At 46.4% G+C, this 6,414-nt stretch overlaps 1 non-coding gene across 1 annotated transcript; it reads right to left on the reverse strand.

Moving 5' to 3' along the window:
• Window positions 1-4,757: 4,757 nt before the first annotated feature.
• TRNAS-CGA (transfer RNA serine (anticodon CGA)) lies at window positions 4,758-4,831 on the reverse strand. The gene has a single exon. It is a non-coding gene; the product is annotated as a tRNA-Ser (tRNA).
• Between the last annotated feature and the right edge of the window lie 1,583 nt (window positions 4,832-6,414).

The following is a 6,414-nucleotide window of genomic DNA, read 5'->3' on the forward strand; positions in this document are numbered from 1 at the left end:
CTACCTATGGTACCAAGACTGCCAGAACCGAGACCCCCATTAAGCTATTAGCAGACAAGGCAAATGAAATGAGGGGCTCGTTTGACAAACATATTAAGGAAGCCAACAGTCACCGAAGCCAAGGTGCATAGGGGAACTTTTTCTATTTTTTAAATTTCTAGTGCCAATCGATAGGTTTAAAGAAAATTACTGATAAACCAGCAGCAAAAACAACCATGCCGCCGGTGGGATCCGAACCCACGACTTCCGAATATCGCGTCCGGTGCTCTTAACAAATGAGCTACGGCGACGGCTGTCCAATCTGCTGCTTTCGTGGGTATTTATGTTTTGCTTGTAAGCAAACCTTGAGAGTGTTCACCAGGGCCAACCTCGTCCATAGCGGTGGACGTAGCGCGTCCTGTAATACCGCAAGTGTGACGTAGAGCGTCATCTAACGGCGGGGGCGGAAACTGTGCGAGAGCCCTCTTATGCTACCTATGGCATCAAGACTGCTAGAGCCGAGACCCCCGTTAAGGTATTAGCAGACACGGCAAATGAAATGAGGGGCTCGTTTGACAAACATATTAAGGAAGCTAACAGTCACCGAAAACAAGTTGCATAGGGGAACGTTTTCTATTTTTTTAAAATTTCCAATGCCAATCGATTGCTTTAAAGAAAATTACTTATAAACCAGCATAAAAACAAAAAAACCGCCGGTGGGATCCGAACCAACGACCTCCGAATATCGCGTCCGGTGCTCTTACCAACTGAGCTACGGCGACGGCTGTCCAATCTGCTGCTTTCGTGGGTATTTATGTTTTGCTTGTAAGCGAACCTTGAGAGTGTTCACCAGGGCCAACCTCGTCCATAGCGGTGGACGTAGCGCGTCCTGTAATACCGCAAGTGTGACGTAGAGCGTCATCTAACGGCGGGGGCGGAAACTGTGCGAGAGCCCTCTTATGCTACCTATGGCATCAAGACTGCTAGAGCCGAGACCCCCGTTAAGGTATTAGCAGACACGGCAAATGAAATGAGGGGCTCGTTTGACAAACATATTAAGGAAGCTAACAGTCACCGAAAACAAGTTGCATAGGGGAACGTTTTCTATTTTTTTAAAATTTCCAATGCCAATCGATTGCTTTAAAGAAAATTACTTATAAACCAGCATAAAAACAAAAATACCGCCGGTGGGATCCGAACCAACGACCTCCGAATATCGCGTCCGGTGCTCTTACCAACTGAGCTACGGCGACGGCTGTCCAATCTGCTGCTTTCGTGGGTATTTATGTTTGCGTGTGAGCGCCCCTTGAGAGTGTTCACCAGCGCCACCCTCATCCATAGCGGTGGACGTAGCACGTCCTGTAATACCGCAAGTGTGACGTAAACGTCATCTTACGGCGAGGGCGGAAACTGTGCGAGAGCCCTGTTATGCTACCTATGGCATCAAGACTGCCAGAACCGAGACCCCCATTAAGCTATTAGCAGACAAGGCAAATGAAATGCGGGGCTCGTTTGACAACCTTTAAGGAAGGCAAGAGTCAACGAAACCAAGGTGCATAGGGGAGCGTTTTCTATTTTTTAAAATTTCTTATGCCAATCGATTGGTTTAAAGAAGATTACTTATAAACGAGCAGAAAAACAACCATGCCGCCGGTTAGATCCAAACCCACGACCTCCGAATATCGCGTCCGGTGCTCTTACCAACAGAGCTACGGCGACGGCTGTCCAATCTGCTGCTTTCGTGGGTATTCATGATTTGCCTGTAGCGAACCTTGAGAGTGTTCACCAGAGCCACCCTCGTCAATAGAGGTGGACGTAGCACGTACTGTAATACCGCAAGTGTGACGTATATCGTCATCTAACGGTGGGGGCGGAAACTGTGCGAGAGCCCTCTTAAGCTACCTATGGCATCAAGACTGCCAGAACCGAGACCGCCGTTAAGCTATTAGCAGACACGGCAAATGAAATGAGGGGCTCGTTCGACAAACATATTAAGGAATCCAACAGTCACCGAAACCAAGTTGCAAAGGGGAATGTTTTCTATTTTTTTATAAAATTTCCAATGCCAATCGATTGGTTTAAAGAAAATTAATTATAAACCAACAGAAAAAACAAAAATACCGCCGGTGGGATGAGAACACACGACCTCCGAATATCGCGTCCGGGGCTCTTACCAACTGAGCTATGGCGACGGGTTTCCAATCTGCTGCTTTCGTGGGTATTTATGTTTTGCGCTTAAGCGAACCTTGAGAGTGTTCTCCAGCGCCACTCTCATCCATAGCGGTGGACGTAGCACGTCCTGTAATACCGTCTTAGTGAAAAAACAGCGCACAAGCAAACACAGACAGAAAGATGGGGACAAGCGCGGAACTAGCAACTGAGGTTTTATTGAGAAGCATGGCGAAATATATACAGCACAGCATACAGCAATCAAAAAGCATATAAACAGCACATAAAAGGCGGATAAGAAGCCAGCATCCAAACTCATCGCTTAACGTCGCTAACTATCTCAATTCTGTAGAAGGAAAATCAGTGACGCCCTTTTCTATTGACATCAAGGATTTTTTTTATTCACTCCCGCATGATAGAATAATGTCGTGTTAGAAACGTGTATTGATAAGGCAGGAGCTGTTGCATTCCAGAATGAGTCGGGTATAGATGTAGGGGGCTTTTTGGAACTGTTGCATCTTTATCTGACATCTACATATGTAGACTGGGGAAAAACACGTATCTACAAAAGCGTCTGTATAGGCTCATGCATAGCGCCCTTGTTGAGCGATTTATTTCTGGCTGAGTGTGACAATGTGTTGTTAACACGTCTGGACGGCTGCCAAGTTTTAAACGTGGCACGATATGTTGACGACTTTCTGATTATAATAGAAAGGACAGACCGACCTCTTGACGAAACATTCGGGAGCATTCTAAGAATATTCGAGGAGTGTTTAAACCCCCTAACATTGACCAATGAACTGCCTCTGGATGAAAGCATCCGTTTCTTGGACTTAAGCCTCCGGTTTACGAACAACCATGCCTGTTGGATTTATGATCCTAGGGGAAAAAAGCCGATACTTCCGTACGATTCGGCACACTCGAAATTGGTGAAAAGGGGTATTGCTAAGCTTTGCTTTCGTAATGCATTAAACAGGTCGTGTTTTCACACAGTTGAGGAAAGCCTAATGAAACAAACTGCCCGTCTAGGTGCGGCTGGCTACCCCAGTGAATTGCTAGTGGCAGTGGCGGAAGGTGTTCTAAAAGAGAAAAAAGCGGAAAGGCAGACGGGATGCAATCAACAAAAGGGACAAAGAGATGATAAACAAAAAGTTGTGGTCATCCCTTATATGCATAAGATCTCGCACAACCTTAAGAAAATAGCCAAGAAGGCCGATGTTAAGGTTGTGTTTTCTGCCCCAGAAAAACTAATAAAACTGTGTAAAGCGACAAATCCAATGAAAAAGCCTCGTCCTGGATGCAAAATCAACCACCAGAATCCTTTTGTTGCATGTGATCAGGGTGTTGTTTATAAAATTAAGTTACCGTGTGAAAGCAGATACATCGGCCAGACCGGTCGGTGTCTTAACGAAAGATTACTGGAGCATAACAACAATGTAAGATCCATTGCTTCATCAGGTTTTCTGGCTAAGCACTGTCACCGTTGCAATCATAAACCGGCCTGCATACCCGACCTTCACGGCTGCAAAATCCTGGCACGAAACAAGTGCACAATAACAAGGGAAATTATCGAGGCTAGGGCGATAGCAAAAGCGGAGGACTCATGTGTCAGCACCCCGTCTATGCTTCTTTCAACAAAAGAGATGGAATTCTTGGATATGCGACGTTAAGCGATGAGTTTGGATGCTGGCTTCTTATCCGCCTTTTATGTGCTGTTTATATGCTTTTTGAATGCTGTATGCTGTGCTGTATATATTTCGCCATGCTTCCAATAAAACCTCAGTTGCTAGTTCAGCGCTTGTCCCCTTCTTTCTGTCTGTGTTTGCTTGTGCGCTGTTTTTTCACTAAGATGCAAAACCAACTAGCCCATTCAGCTGCTTTACTGTAATACCGCAAGTGTGACGAAGAACGTCATCTTACGGCGAGGGCGGAAACTGTGCGAGAGCCCTCTTATGCTACCTATGGTATCAAGACTGCCAGAACCGAGACCCCCGTTAAGCAATTAGCAGACAAGGCAAATGCAATGAGGGGCTCGTTTGACAAACATATTAAGGAAGCCAACAGTCACCGAAACAAAGGTGCATAGAACTTTTTCTATTTTTTAAAATTTGTAATGCCAATCAATTGGTTTAATGAAAATTACTTATAAACCAGCACACAAAAACAACCATGCCGCCGGTGGGATCCGAACCCACGACCTCCGAATATCGCGTCCGGTGCTCTTACCAACTGAGCTACGGAACCGGCTGTCCAATCTGCTGCTTTCGTGGGTATTTATGTTTTGCGTGTAAGAGAACCTTGAGAGTGTTCACCAGCGCACCCTCGTCCATAGCGGTGGACGTAGCACGTCCTGTAATACCGCAAGTGTGACGTAGAACGTTATCTAACGGCGAGGGCGGAAACTGTGTGAGAGCCCTCTTATGCTACCTATGGCATCAAGACTGCAGAACCGAGAACCCCGTTAAGCTATTAGCAGACAAGGCAAATGAAATGAGGCGCTCGTTTGAAAAAATTATTAAGGAAGCCAACAGTCACCGAAACCAAGGTGCATAGGGGAGCGTTTTCTATTTTTTAAATTGCTAATGCCAATCAATTGGTTTAAACAAAAATACCGCCGGTGGGATTCGAACCCACAACCTCCGAATATCGCGTCCGGTGCTCTTACCAACTGAGCTACGGCGACAGGTGTCCAATCTGCTGCTTTCGTGTGTATTTATGTTTTGCGTGTAAGAGAACCTTGAGAGTGTTCACCAGCGCACCCTCGTCCATAGCGGTGGACGTAGCCCGTCCTGTAATACCGCAAATGTGACGTAAAACGTTATCTAACGGCGAGGGCGGAAACTGTGTGAGAGCCCTCTTATGCTACCTATGGCTTAAAGACTGCCAGAACCGAGACACCCGTTAAGCTATTAGCAGACAAGGCAAATGAAATGAGGGGCTCGTTTGACAAACATATTAAGGAAGCCAACAGTCACCGAAACCAAGGTGCATAGGGGAACGTTTTCTATTTTTTAAAATTTCAATTGCCAATCGATTGGTTTAAAGAAAATTTCTTATAAACCAGCAGAAAAAACAACCATGCCGTGGTGGCATCCGAACCCACGACCTCTGAATATCGCGTCCGGTGCTCTTACCAACGGAGCTATGGCGACGGCTGTCCAATCTGCTGCTTTCGTAGGTATTTATGCTTTGCGTGTATGCGAACCTTGAGAGTGTTCACCGGCGCCACCCTCGTCCATAGCGGTGGACGTAGCACGTCCTGTAATACCGCAAGTGTGACGTAGAACGTCATCTAATGGCGAGGGCGGAAACTCTGCTGGAGCCCTAATATGCTACCTAAGGCGTCAAGACTGCCAGAACCGAGATCCCCGTTAAGCTATTAGCAGACAAGGGAAATGAAATGAGAGGCTCGTTAGACAAACATAATAAGGAAGCCAACAGTCACCGTAACCAAGGTGCATAGGGGAACGTTTTCTATTTTTTTAAATTTCCAATGCAAATCCAAAGGTTTAAAGAAAATTACTTATTGACCAGCAGAAAAACAACCATGCCGCCGGTGGGATCCTAACCCACGACCTCAGAATATCGCGTCCGGTGCTCTTACAAACTGAGCTAAGGGAACGGCTGTCCAATCTGCTGCTTTCGTGGGTATTTTTGTTTTTTGCGTGTAAACGAACCTTGAGAGTGTTCACCAGCGCCACTCTCGTCCATAGCGGTGGACGTAGCACGTCCTGTAATACCGTGAGTGTGACGTAGAACGTCATCTAACGGCGAGGGCGGAAACTGCGAGAGCCCTCCTATGCTACCTATGGCATCAAGGCTGCCAGAACCGAGACCCCCGTTATGCTATTAGCAGACAAGGCAAATGAAATGAGGGGCTCGTTTGACAAACATATAAAGGAAGCCAACAGTCACCGAAACCAAGGTGCATAGGGTAACGTTTCCTATTTTTTAAAATTTGTAATGCCAATCAATAGGTTCAAAGAAAATTACTTACATACCAGCACAAAAAACAACCATGCCGCCGGTGGGATCCGAACCCACGAACTCCGAATATCGCGTCCGGTGCTCTTACCAACTGAGCTACGGAACCGGATGTCCAATCTGCTGCTTTCGTGGGTATTTATGTTTTGCGTGGAAGAGAACCTTGACAGTGTTCACCAGCGCACCATCGTCCATAGCGGTAACGTAGCACGTCCTGTAATACCGCAAGTGTGACGTAGAACGTTATCTAAGGGCGAGGGCGGAAACTGTGTGAGAGCCCTC

The sequence above is a fragment of the Amblyomma americanum genome, chromosome 2, assembly GCF_052857255.1.
Source record: "Amblyomma americanum isolate KBUSLIRL-KWMA chromosome 2, ASM5285725v1, whole genome shotgun sequence".
NCBI lineage: Eukaryota > Metazoa > Arthropoda > Arachnida > Ixodida > Ixodidae > Amblyomma > Amblyomma americanum.